The sequence below is a fragment of the Dermacentor silvarum genome, chromosome 7, assembly GCF_013339745.2.
Source record: "Dermacentor silvarum isolate Dsil-2018 chromosome 7, BIME_Dsil_1.4, whole genome shotgun sequence".
Taxonomy (NCBI): Eukaryota; Metazoa; Arthropoda; class Arachnida; order Ixodida; family Ixodidae; genus Dermacentor; species Dermacentor silvarum.
Genome location: NC_051160.1, coordinates 55,818,842 through 55,831,527, shown reverse-complemented (window position 1 = coordinate 55,831,527; position 12,686 = coordinate 55,818,842). Strand labels below are relative to the sequence as shown.

Here is a 12,686-nt window from a genome sequence, read left to right as displayed (position 1 = left end):
AGACAGGAAGAGAGCGGTGTGGATCAGAGAACAAACGGGGATAGCCGATATTCTAGTTGACATTAAGCGCAAGAAATGGAGCTGGGCAGGCCATGTAATGCGTAGGATGGATAACCGGTGGACCATTAGGGTTACAGAATGGACACCAAGAGAAGGGAAGCGCAGTCGAAGACGGCAGAAAACCAGGTGGGATGATGAAGGAAATTCGCAGGCGCAAGTTGGAATACGCTAGCACAAGACAGGGGTAATTGGAGATCGCAGGGAGAAGCCTTCGTCCTGCAGTGGACATAAATATAGGCTGATGATGATGATGATATTACCTTAATCTGTAAAAGTAGTATCAAAGAAAAATTGCGGTCTGTAGAGTGCTATAAACCCATTACACTGACCAATGTAGACTACAAAATTTATGCAAAATATTTATCTAATCGACTCCAGTACGCAATGGCATTACTTATTGGACCTCGCCAGACTTGCGGATTAAAAGGCCGTTCCATACAAACTTACATCTAGTCCGAACAGCTTTTCAGTATTGCTCGTCCCATTATGACCACTTTGCATTTATTCAGGTCCATTTAGCAAAAGCATTTGACCGAGTGAACCTCGCGTTCCTTTTCAAACTTTTAGAACACGTCAATGTTTGCTCTGTTGTTTACAAAGGTGTTCGCATGTGCTACACTAACTGTTCTACCAATATAATTGCTAATGGTAATCTGTCCGAGCCGGAGTCTTTTCTTTCCTCAGTAAAACAGGGTTGTCTGTTATCACCACTTCTATCTGCCCTTTATTTAGAGTCATTGTGTATAAACATTCTAAGATGCAGTGACATTCATAGCTTTAACATTTTGGGCAATGAACTCAAAGTATTGGCTTACGCAGATGATCTTGCCTTTTTCTGCTCAGACAAACCGTGCATTACAAGGTGCTATCATTGACTGAAAAATTTGCTATGGCTTCTAGTGCCCAGATAATTGGTCAAAAAGCTCAGGTCTTTGGTTTGGTTTATGGGGATGTACACCGACTCAATGTTCTGGTATAGAATGGACAACCGTGCCCCCTAAATACCTTGGTGTTCCTTTTGATGCATGTAAGCTTCGTGTGCATTTCTGGCGGGAACGTGTACCGGCACTTCAACGCCATGCGGATACCTTTACACCACACCGCCTTTCTATATTTGGTAGGGCGGCGGCTTGTAACTTGTTCCTGGCTACGAAAATATTGTATGTACTGCAGATACTTCATTATGCCCGGACTTATATTCAACGATTTCATAGAATATTCGCTATCTTTGTGTGGTCCTCTACCTTTGAGCCTATGAGACCCGTATGTGCTGGCGGACTTGGCCTAGTGCATCTATTTGTGTGACAGATCGTCCGGCGTTTCTTCTTTTTTCGAGATACTTCACACCCAATACTGGGATCATTCATGCAAGTTAAAGTCGAGTAATTACCCAATCGCCTAGTTTCATCCCAATATCCTGAACGACATTTGTGTGGGGTTTTATGTATGAAGTATATATTTCGCTGTGTAGTTCCTCTTGGTTCAATTTTCAACTGAGTATCTCTACAAATTGTCCAGAAAACAACTGTATAAGAATTTCATATCAATAATTTTCCCACCTGCAATTTACCGTTCTACATTCTCCAGTTTGCCAGGGAACGACGTACTTAAACGAGTCCGCAAGATGCCTTCATCACCATGTACAAAAACGTTTTTATTAAATTACGCAGTGAAACATTACCTGTGAAAGCTTGGTTGCACAAAAAAGGAATTTTGTATCCACTGTGAATTGTCGCCTTTGTGATTTACCTGAGACTATACAGCTTTGCTTCATAAGTTTTAATGACGCAATATTATTATGGGATATGCTCCAAAGAACTCTGAAGGAAGACTTCATTTTGAATCACCATACCATCCGCTACTTGATTGCACCCCATGTAGAAGACGTTCCTTTTGATATGTTTTTCTTAATTGGACTACATAGCCTATGGAAGACACGCATGTTGGACCGAAACGCTCAACCTGTCATTTCGTCAAAATTTCACTACGCTCAAATGATTGGTCACTTGAAGGACATGTATGACTTGACAGAGATTCAACCGGACTGGTACCACCTCTTGTTACATTGCTTGCCGTTGCCACCTTTTTAAGTTCAAAGCTACTTGTAGTTTTTGTGTGTGCAGGGTGTGCTCAACGATATGTTAGGTCCTTTCAAGGCCATGAATATGAGATGTGCTTGCACGTTTGTCGCATATAGTATTTTTTCACATATACATTATGCAATAAATACCATGTAAGAAAAAACCGACAGTGGCTGAATCGGCTAGCATGATGATCTCACAACCCAGAGATTGGTAGTTTGAATTCGCATCCCGACAAGCAATTTTTGTTTTCGCGCGGCGTGACTTTTTCCGTGCGCCAACACCAACACTGACACCGACACGAGTGAGGCAATACAAGCTCTGTTGCGTACTTCAAATTGCAACAGATGCATTCATTAGGGCTGGCAAGATTACCATGTTAAGCTGCGGTTTACGAAAAATATCGATATTGTTCATGTGAGTTTTGCGAAAGCATTAAAAACGCGATAAGGTAGTTTTCTAAAATTATCTGCAAAAAATGCTAATTCTCATTTTATGTTCTCTAGTAAATGTGCTTGATAAAATTCCTATATCTGGCTTTTTTTTTGCTGAGCAAGCGCTGAAAACATGATTTGTCAATTTGACTTCATGCTCCGACCTTCTTTTAAAGTTCTGGAAGAAGGATAAATTTGATGACGTAAACAATGAGTTCGCTGTTAACGTCACTACACTGTGACAGGCTATTTTAAATGCTTCAAGTGTCATTGCAGTCGGTTCTGCAATTCCTTAAGGAGAGCATTTCTGCGTTTCACATATATAGCGCTTCAGAAAAATTATTTCTTATTTCTTAAACTTAGGGAAGTGGCTGGCCACATCAGCGATGTCCCCAACATTGCTTTTAGCAAAGCGGCAGAGAGTTTAGAATGACCATAAAAATGCTGCACTAAGAGATCGGTGTGTCGGTTTGTTTTATGTCTCGGAAGGCCGAAAATTTACTGGTCTACGCAGTCGATCGTTGCCACAAGTCTATTAGCAGAGTCATTTATTACCCAAAGCAGCGGTTAGTTAACGCCCCCCGCGCGCTCTGCCATTTTTGTTCCTTTGAGACTCCTTCTTACCTACGTCAGACGTCCACATTGAAGGGCTACCATTAGTGCACTGCGTAAAGAAGAAGAATAGAAAGTGAAATAAAAGGAAAGGCAATGAAGTGAACCCGGTTTTACCACAGGGTTCTCCGCGTCATGAAAGGTGATCGCTAAGCTCGGACGCCTTCGAAATAAAGTGCAGCACTGCTCTTATGATCCACTGTGCTGTGACGGTTGACTCTGGGGCCCCTTCTGTCGTCCAGTCAGCGTAGAGAGGCACTCAATGTTTGTCTTTTATTTTCAAAAGAAGCTCAGTAGATGGGAATATGTTCTATGATGCCGTCGCCATCGCAGACGTTACACGAGCCATTGTGAAAAACAATATGAAGATCCCGCGCACTGTAGGAATCGATGTTATGTGGAACACTTTACAGACATCTGGCTATACAGCACCGTCTGGGGCTTTGCGAAGCGTTACCAGGCATCATTCATGTCTTGTCATGTATGCTATGCGTTCAGTGTTGTCACATAAAAGTCTAAACAATCGCCCGTGAAACCTTCTGCGCATTAAAAATGGGATAACTATTTATCCGACAGTGCTAACGATGGCTTACTTATACTGACACCCCTCCCCCGCTGCCTGTTCACGCTGCTTTCAGTCAATAATGTGGTCTACTCATTCCTGCGCCTTAATTGCGATCACATATTCATTCATGAAAAGGAGGGGGGGGGACACAGCCGTACTTCGTTCATATTGCCAGAACCCTTTAACTGCCTTTATGCACTGTGTTTGTATGGTGTTTCAGACACACGTTAAGGAACCTACTGCTTTTATTGCGATAGCAATCATATGGACACTCTAAGCGAATTTCTGCCCTCGGCGTCGCCGTCACCGTCGCCGTGAGGTTCCATATAAAGTCCACGGACGATAAAATCGTCGCCGCGCGTCGTACGCAGTATGTGCGAGTGAAAGCATGCAACGGTGAGCCAGCAAACACGGCTCGCGCACACAAGGGCGGTAAGCGATAAGGAAGCGCACATTCTTCCAGTCACAAACAGCATGCGGAGGGAGGGTAGGGAGGTAGAGGGGCCGCGCTTCACTGCTGCCGCGCGCTCCCGCCGGGCCGGAAGTCTGTGGGGTGAAAGGGGGGGGGGGGGGGGCAGGATCGTTATGTAAATGATTGCATCTTGTGTATATAAGTGTATATCATTGCATCGATATGTAAATAATAAACATTGTGTATATAAGTGTATATACATTCACCCTATAACAACGTGTCACGTCTTTATATGATTTGTGGGTGAATTTTTCACGGTTTTACCGATAAGCGTTGGAGCTTCGCCCCACTCATCAGCATTCACTTCGTGGAGATGGCATGGATATTTTTTTTTACTGCAGCCGCGTGGTCCCGCCAGTATGGAAGGCTCCGCGGCTGGTGAGGGGGGCGCGTTAAAAGGACACTAAAGAGAAACGGGAGGTTCAGCTGGAATAAAAGAGGGACCTTCAGGAATGCATGCAGTTTTGTTGGGTGCATAAATATGAGTTATTAGCGGAGAAATTCGTAAACAAACACCAAATATCTCTTCCTCAATTTCTCTCACACCAGATTTGGCGCTGCAGCAGTGTCGTCACAGATTTCATTGCTCTCAGCGAATCAGATGGCGCGATGATACGTCACCGCTTGCGTAAACGGCCGAGGCGCTGGCTGCATCATGGCTGCATGGCCGCTGCGTTTGTGTTCGCCGCGATGGATACCGTTGCTGCCGCTGAACCTTGCAACGAAGAGCTCGCCAGGGAAGCAGAACTGCATTTCAGCGATATTCAGTGAAACGGAGCGCGAAATTATCCTCTGTGCTCGAGCGGTAGGTGTTTCCGCGTGCGATGGCGGTCAGCCACCGGCCGCGCCGGCGGAAAGCAGAGCCTTGTTTTCGTTGACGGGGCGAGGCGTCTGGTCCGTCAGACGACAATGTTCCCGACAGAACAAGTGCAGAAAGTCGCGCGCGTACTCGGTATGGTTTTTTTCGTGGCTTTATTTGATGACATTCAGCACTCACCGAGCCACCAGTTTGCTGCTGCAGGGGCACCAGTAGGGGGTTTGATGAAGGCCGCATTGAGGGAACAGCTGCTCGAAAAAGGACAGGCCTCTGGGGCACGCCAAGATACTTTCCGAGGGCAGGATTATATACATAATCCGAGGGCGATAAATGCAGAGAGCACACCATCGGTTTCTCTGGCTCTTTTGCCGTTTTATCATCCGCAGAGCACTGAGCCATTGCGAACGCCGGGAGCCGGTGCGACCGCGCGACACCACATGAAAGGACACAATCGAGTCAACACTGCGGCTGTCCCTGAGCAAGCGCCTTGGGCCATTTATACAGCCCTCAACACTACACACACGAGGCATTTTCTGGCTGTTTCCCGCGAAGTCAACGTTTTTCGAGCTATGCAACACGCAACCACACACTGTAGAGCGGAACAGGCGCGCGCGATGATGCATGGAGTAAAAACGAAACTACGAAACTATCACGACCGGGTGTAGCGCCATGCCATTTTTTCTTATTTATTTAATTTTGGGCTAAACTTGTACTTCCTCGCTTGGAACGGTTTAAACAGTTTGCAAATTCGGTTCATGTAGGTTTAAGGTGTATTTCATTTTGTGTTTTATTAACAGCAATAAATCGCTCTCGACCAATCGCGACCGGGCTGCGTTTGTGATCTGTGACGTCACGAACGTGTAGTGCGGGAAATACGAAGGGGCGTCAGCACCTATCCTTCAGTTTTTCGCTTTTTTCTCGCTTATTAAACCTCTGTTTGCAGTAAGAATGGTATGGCTGTCATCGTGAAAGCATAATCTACCATTTAAGCTCAACTTCCGGTTTCTCTTTAGTGTCCCTTTAAGCGGCGCGAGCGCCCGCCCGCGAAGCTGTAGGTCCAAGGCGCCGGCTTCGGCGAGGGTTTTTCTGTGAACTGCCGCGCCGAGCCGCTGCTGCTCCGGACCCGTGGGCTCTTCGCGCTCGCGAAGCGCGCGGAAAGCGAGGGTCGTCTGCTACGCGCTGTAGTTTTTTGCGTTCAGTTTCCACGCAAAGCACCTAAAGTCTAACTTCAACAGTGTGGTGCTGCATGGAGCTTACCCATCTTTGAGCGTTGTCTTTGTGCTTGGGCAGCAAGAGAATGCAAAAACTAACGCGCCAAACTCATCAGCGTGGCCTAGCTCCTGCACAAGAGTTCGGGAACGGTAATGCGGTAACTGTGCGTGCGTAGAAACGCGATAAATGAGCCCGCGCCGGGAAAGAACGTAAAGGCGGTATTCGCATGGGTACGCGGGCAATAGCACCATGCTTGCAAGAAGAAGAGTAACGAGAAAAGTAAACTTACTCGCGCAGGCGAGTGAAATACTTACGTGCGTGCAGCGACCGCTTCGCTCACCACTACGCGCTTTTCCCTCACGGTCAGTAGTGGCTTACAGCCATATGTATATGTATTTATTCGGCAATTTGTTAGCCTCGACAACACTTTCTTATGAACACGGCACAGTGAGAACGTGTAAGGGAAACAAGAGAAAGAGCAGAGACGGCTCTAATGCCGCAATATTGTTGGTTTATTTGGCTTCAGAGATGGCGTACATGAACAATTCTTGTTGTACGCTATCTCTTCAACTTCGCGCATGATGTACCATAAGGTTCACCGTGAGCGAAGCTTTTTTTTTCAAATTCGGACATTCGAAAGAAAAGCCATTTGATCCAGCCAATACGTAAACAAACATAAAAGATAGGTAAACAAATATATTTTTTTTCTACCTTGAAATGAATAGATAGCTGCTACTGGCCTAGCTATTTACTAATTGGTATCTAAAGGTTGTTTCTGCAATAGCCTTGTTTTAATAATCCGTGAATCCTCTCTGAAATTACCAACATGTAACTTCTCATTATGTCATAGTTATTGCGTAACGTGTGATTTTTTACGTAAGCTAACAAGCATTCATGGCGCGTGACGATGTTTGTGCTTGCATCATATTGAGTGGAAAATTGTCTCGAAAATTACTGTCTTTGATGCACTACAAATATCGCTATTGATTCTACATATCCCTAAAATAGTTACCTTCAATAACCGTAAAAAAATGAAAAGTTTATATTCTGGTGATTTCTTGCCTCTTTCATTACGTAACTACAAGTACGTAATTATTGATCGGCAAGCATATATTTGCTGTGTACGAACAAGCGAGCATACGCAATAAATATTCATAAAGGTAATTTCATGTTAAAATTTGATTTGTGTTTGCGCTCTTGCAACACGAAAGACGAGTTGCACATCCGTAATGCATCACGTTCGTTTTCTGACGTTCGCTCGTAATTATAAAATGAGGCATACGTGCACAATGTTGTATTGTTAGCCATCGATTTATTTTTTGTTATGTTTTTTTTCCGCGTATATTTCTCGCGTACCATTTACCTACACGCCGTGGTAGCTTAGTGGCTTTGGTAGATTAAACTGGTAAGCTTGAGGACGCGGGTTCGATTCTCGGCCACGGCGGATTACATTTCGATGGAGGCGAAATACATAAAACACCCGTGTAGATCGATTTAGGTGCACTTTAATGAAACCCAGGTGGTCGAAATTAACGGAGCCCTCCACTACGGCGTCTCTCATAGCCATATTGTGATTTTTGGATGTAAAACCCCAGAAATTATCATTACTATTATTACCCTTTACCTGTGCTCTCTGTTGTTCATGATATATGGGTAATGTCGACACGTTGAGATCGAGATTGTCATTCAACACGTTCTTATCGCCACACTCACAGTACCAGAGGGATTTCTGGCCGACTTAAGAATGCGGGTTTGCACCAGACGTAATATTGTTATCGTTAATCGTGACGTGAATGCAATATGTCAAGTTACTAATTCCATGACCCATCAGTCACCTTAGTCACAGATTTGTGCCTTTCCACGCTATACTTTGGTATATATACCAAGTGAACGAGACGCGAGAGTTGCGCGGTTTGTGTTTATTTTTGGTACCGCGGCCCCACCGACGGACACATGCCGCTTCCCAACAGCCAGTTAAGGATTTCGCATGAATAAAGATACAGCAGAGCGCGGCAGGCAGTCTTGTAAAACAAATCGAATGCATGAAATAAAAGAAAGGAAACGATAGGGTGTAAAAGCATTAGCATGAGCTAGCCATATCTGCCACGTTCTTCTGGTTATCATCGAGTACTCAAGCTTATTTTCTTCTGCAGCACGTTCACGTTGCTCATTCCACGCATAACTAAATGAAGTAAGCGCGCGTAATGCGTTACTCGAACGCCGCGTAAGGGCGGACCAAGCGAGCTAGAAGAATACAGACAAAATACCCGTATTCACAGCCGGCAAACGCGTTCTCTGTGCGGTGAGTCACTGCGGTATTACCTTGCGGTGACGTAGTACTTAATATATCCCAAATTATCGCGATGTTGGCGAACAGCAACCAAAATATTTGGCTCGTAGCAGACGCCCACCGCCTTGGCGCGGCTTCTGCAGCGGAGAACGCCCACGGGTCCGGTACAGCAGCGCCGCGGCGCGGAAGTTCACAAGAAAGGGTCCTCGCTCCTCCCATGCATTCGCGCGGCGCTTTGGACACTCCCCGGTATTCTAGGCCACTCTAGCTGTATCTTTAAAGGTATCTCCGGCGGGGGCGGAGTCTGCCCTCCCTGTGTTTTCGGGGCTAAGATCGCGTTGATGCGAGCGCCATGACGAAGCTGAATTCGCTCGGTGATGCTGCTGCACTGACTCACTCAAGCGTTTTTACAGCGAGTTACCGCGGTCATCGAGTGAGATGCATTCATGTTTACTTGTGCGCGTGACAACATGCTTGATAATTTAGTTAGTGTGCCTATGTTAACAAGTTTATAGGAACGATAAAACTACTATCCTTACTTTGTCCACTAATTTGCTATCGCAATCGATGCTTCGCCTTTCGGGAGAAACTGCGACTCTTTTATTTCCACTATACTTGTACTTACTACCACAGCCACTGACCTCCGCTAAAACTTCCTCTAGTGGAAATCAGTGACCACAGTATTAGCCCTGAGCTCGACCAACAGGGGCGCTGCGAGCGCCGCTTGCGTGAAGTCGGGGCCAGAACATGCGCCTGTCTTCTGCTACAAACCGAGCGACGTGCGCGTGCCTTACACAGAGTTTCCGTCTGTTCGCTCCAGTTTTCTATGCTAGTACACTTCTGACAGTCCTTGCAAATAACATTTTAGGCTGTTTTCATGCCTCAAAGTTTATAAAAAAAACAGCTCAACCACCTATTTCTTAAAGGCAGCGTTTACAGTGCCGGCCAACGGAGCTCGGTCCAGCGCGTTGCGAACTTTTCATGTGAAGTTCTAAATCCTGGAATATTGTGCAGGCCGCGCCGATATCACGTCCGACGCCAATCGTGTGAGGCGAAACCGAAAGTCGGCTTTTCGAACGCGTACAAGATAGCGGCCTTGCAGTGGCAGCTAAGGTTTATCATAAAAATACAAACAAAAATGGGATGGAACTAATCTTATTAGGAGACCAGATGACTATTTTCTATGATGCTACAAGTATCTAACAAATTCTTGCTACATATAACTGCAACACCATTAACTTGGTTTTATTACATGGAAGCTCGCTTAGTCACAGCTAGCATAGCTCCTGGTAGAACACCTAATTTAAACTGCGAATTGTAACATGGATAACCAACCAACCCAGTCACATACCTTCATCCCGTATTATTAAGCATATATCAAGTTTCCTTGCTGGTGTATTCTTCTAAAGCCGTTCCACTTATTCGAGTATGCTTCTCAGGTTTGAATAATAGATTTCGCAGGGTGCCTTTAAAGCAGAGCGAAGAAAACTCGTTCATATGTCATTTATTGACTGCCACTGAATCTCATATGGAACCTACAAAGATGGCTTTAGGTATTTGCGCCTGTCACGTTGTGTTACACCCATTGCTTTACTGTGAACAAATAAAATGAAGAAATAAATAGGCGTATCCAGATTATCGGGTGAAATACTTCTGGTATCAATTCAACAGCGGTAAAATAAAAAGGCATTTCATATTGCGATCGCTTGAGCTCTCTGGCACGCAAGATTGTAGGATGATTTGGAGAAGGCACAAGTTCCTTCGATACCAGTTTTCGTGCGCTTAATTACAATATTTTATGTTGTCCTGATTTACTACAATCGCCTGCCACCTGCAAAAGGCATCGAATATGAAGTCACAACGCCAGTTGCGATTTCCGACAGCACTTCTGCGAACCCAGTACGTGCATTCCGTTTTTTCTGCAATAAAGAAGGAAACGTGGAAATTAATGGCGACAGTAATGCGCGTTATAAAGCATCAGCTAGGCAATACATAGTGCTTCATCTCAGTGTATTAGCGGTTCACTCCACTGAGCCACAGAAAAAGAACGCGAATATGCATGTGCTGAGTGATTGGAAATGACAGGGCAAACGAAATGGACGAAACAGAAGTTAGGGCTTCGCTTAGTATGGTCAGGAAACCATGGCAGTGCCCGTCCAAGCGGGAAGGATATGCTTCGCAAAAAATTCGTCAAGGTCACTTAAAGCCAAATGCATCCAAGTGTTCAGCTCGACCATATTTCAGTGCAAAACATTCTTTGCCTCACAACTGACACTTTGCGGTACGTAGTTTTTTTTTTTTCTGCTGATAGTATCGAACCAAGGCCCCCTGAGAGAAAACCTAATACTGTGCGTACTTCTCCCGATTGGCGCTTGCGTCGCATCGCACTGCAACTAATTGCAAAAAGCCAGAGCACGCATGTTTCCCCTATATTGCACCACCTTCGGGATGGGCACAGCTCACAGCGAAACCAGTTGAAACGTTTCTTTGTCAGAGTTCAATAAATCATGCCATCACCGCCCGACTGTCATGGTCACCTTGCTGCTGTCGTGACACACAGGCTTGCGTCATGCCCAAAGTGCTTAACTTACGCAAACATTGCCAGTCCATTTAGTAATGATCTAAAGAACTCCAAACATTGCTGCATAGCACGCTGAATGCTTTGTGTAAAATAAAGTGTCACTATACGTGATATCTACATATGCGTATATTGTAACGCTAGAGCGACAGCAAGGTCGGACGAAGAGGAGGACGAAGTGCGCTTGTGTTTGGAGAGGTTCGGTGTCGGCGCGGTAACCCTGGTCCCCTTTTCATCCATTCATCCTTAATAAACGGACCCCATCGTAACAGTTTTGGTGGAGGAGCGGGCTATAACAACAGCGCCCCCCAACCACGACGAAGAACCGACCGCAGAGGCGCAATCCGTGGAGGTTCACCCGAATTCGCCGAATTGCCAATCTGCCACCAGAGGTGGCTTCCGACGGCGACAATCTGCCACCTTCTACCAGCGTCCCATGACTGCCCCTACATCGAGCCACCAACCTTCGCCGGAAAAGGCAGGAAGACGAGGACGGGTGGAATCAGCTTCTAACAAGGAGCGAGTCGGTTTAATGGCTGGTATGCCACAGCCCATTTTAACAACTTTGCCTTCTTTAGCAAGCGGTTAAGGCTTCTTTTGTGCCTGACATTCTTGACGTTCTGCGCACATCCACCGCGAGTTTCCGAACTTGGTCCCAGTAAACCACAAGAACAAAAAATTAAAAGATATTTCCCAGAATTCCACCTTCCCTCGTTGTTTTGTTATCAACAAAAGGGCATCCTAATGTGCTAAAATTATTTACTAAGTACGAACAAGGTCGCTTAAAAGCTCTTCTAGGCTGTTGAATTACAGCTCAGTGACGTTGGTTTGACAATTTGTGTGAACAGTTATTGAGCTGTAAGTCACTATCTATATTAAATAAGCGATTTTTTCAGTGACTACTAGGCTTAGTTATTAAAAAAGTCGGCTCGAACAAAAAGAAGCATTTTCGTTTGTCAAGATTCAAAAAAGCAACTGACGTGAAAAATAGCACAATTATGGCCAAACGGCGAGAAAACTAAATGAATAGACGCAATTAATTTACAGCTTCCAATTTTAGCTCACAAGATGTAATTTTATGATGATAACCGGTATGTACTTGTCGACTTAGAAGGGTTGTTGGCACTAGTATCCAGCGTCCCCTAACATGCATCTCTCAAATTTATCCTCGAAATCAATAGTTTTACCATTTATTTTTGTGTATAAGTACAAAAAAACACCTTGTGGTAAAAGGATACACAAAAAGCCTATGCATTTAGCGACAACTCTGGCCACGCCGATCTCAAAATGATGATGTGGATTCCTATACTAAGTGAAGATGCTTCGAGCACTGTAGCACTTTAGTCGAGCACTGCAGTCAGTGCGCTGGAACGTCTCTGACTTCTTCCTAACATGCCTACACTGAGGTCATGTAGGGTTGCCAACCTCAGTAAACGACATTTCACCGTCATGGTTAAGGGAGACTCTCAGTCCTCATCATAGAACGTGGACCCGGAGATGTGAGTCTTCTTAATATTGCTTGTTCTATTGCTGTTCGAGTGGCTTCGAAACGTGTACGTTAGCGA

At 45.1% G+C, this 12,686-nt stretch overlaps 2 long non-coding RNA genes across 2 annotated transcripts in view; both read right to left on the bottom strand.

Annotated features, from left to right (window-relative positions):
• The window catches only part of LOC119459524 (uncharacterized), a 160,995-nt gene that overhangs the window by 90,587 nt on the left and 57,722 nt on the right, over positions 1-12,686 (bottom strand). The window lies entirely within an intron of this gene.
• LOC119459525 (uncharacterized) overlaps positions 9,881-12,686 on the bottom strand; it is an 11,673-nt gene continuing 8,867 nt past the window's right edge. Inside the window, exon 3 of the long non-coding RNA XR_007467852.1 lies at positions 9,881-10,462. This is a non-coding gene — a long non-coding RNA (uncharacterized LOC119459525). The remainder of the gene's footprint in view (positions 10,463-12,686) is intronic.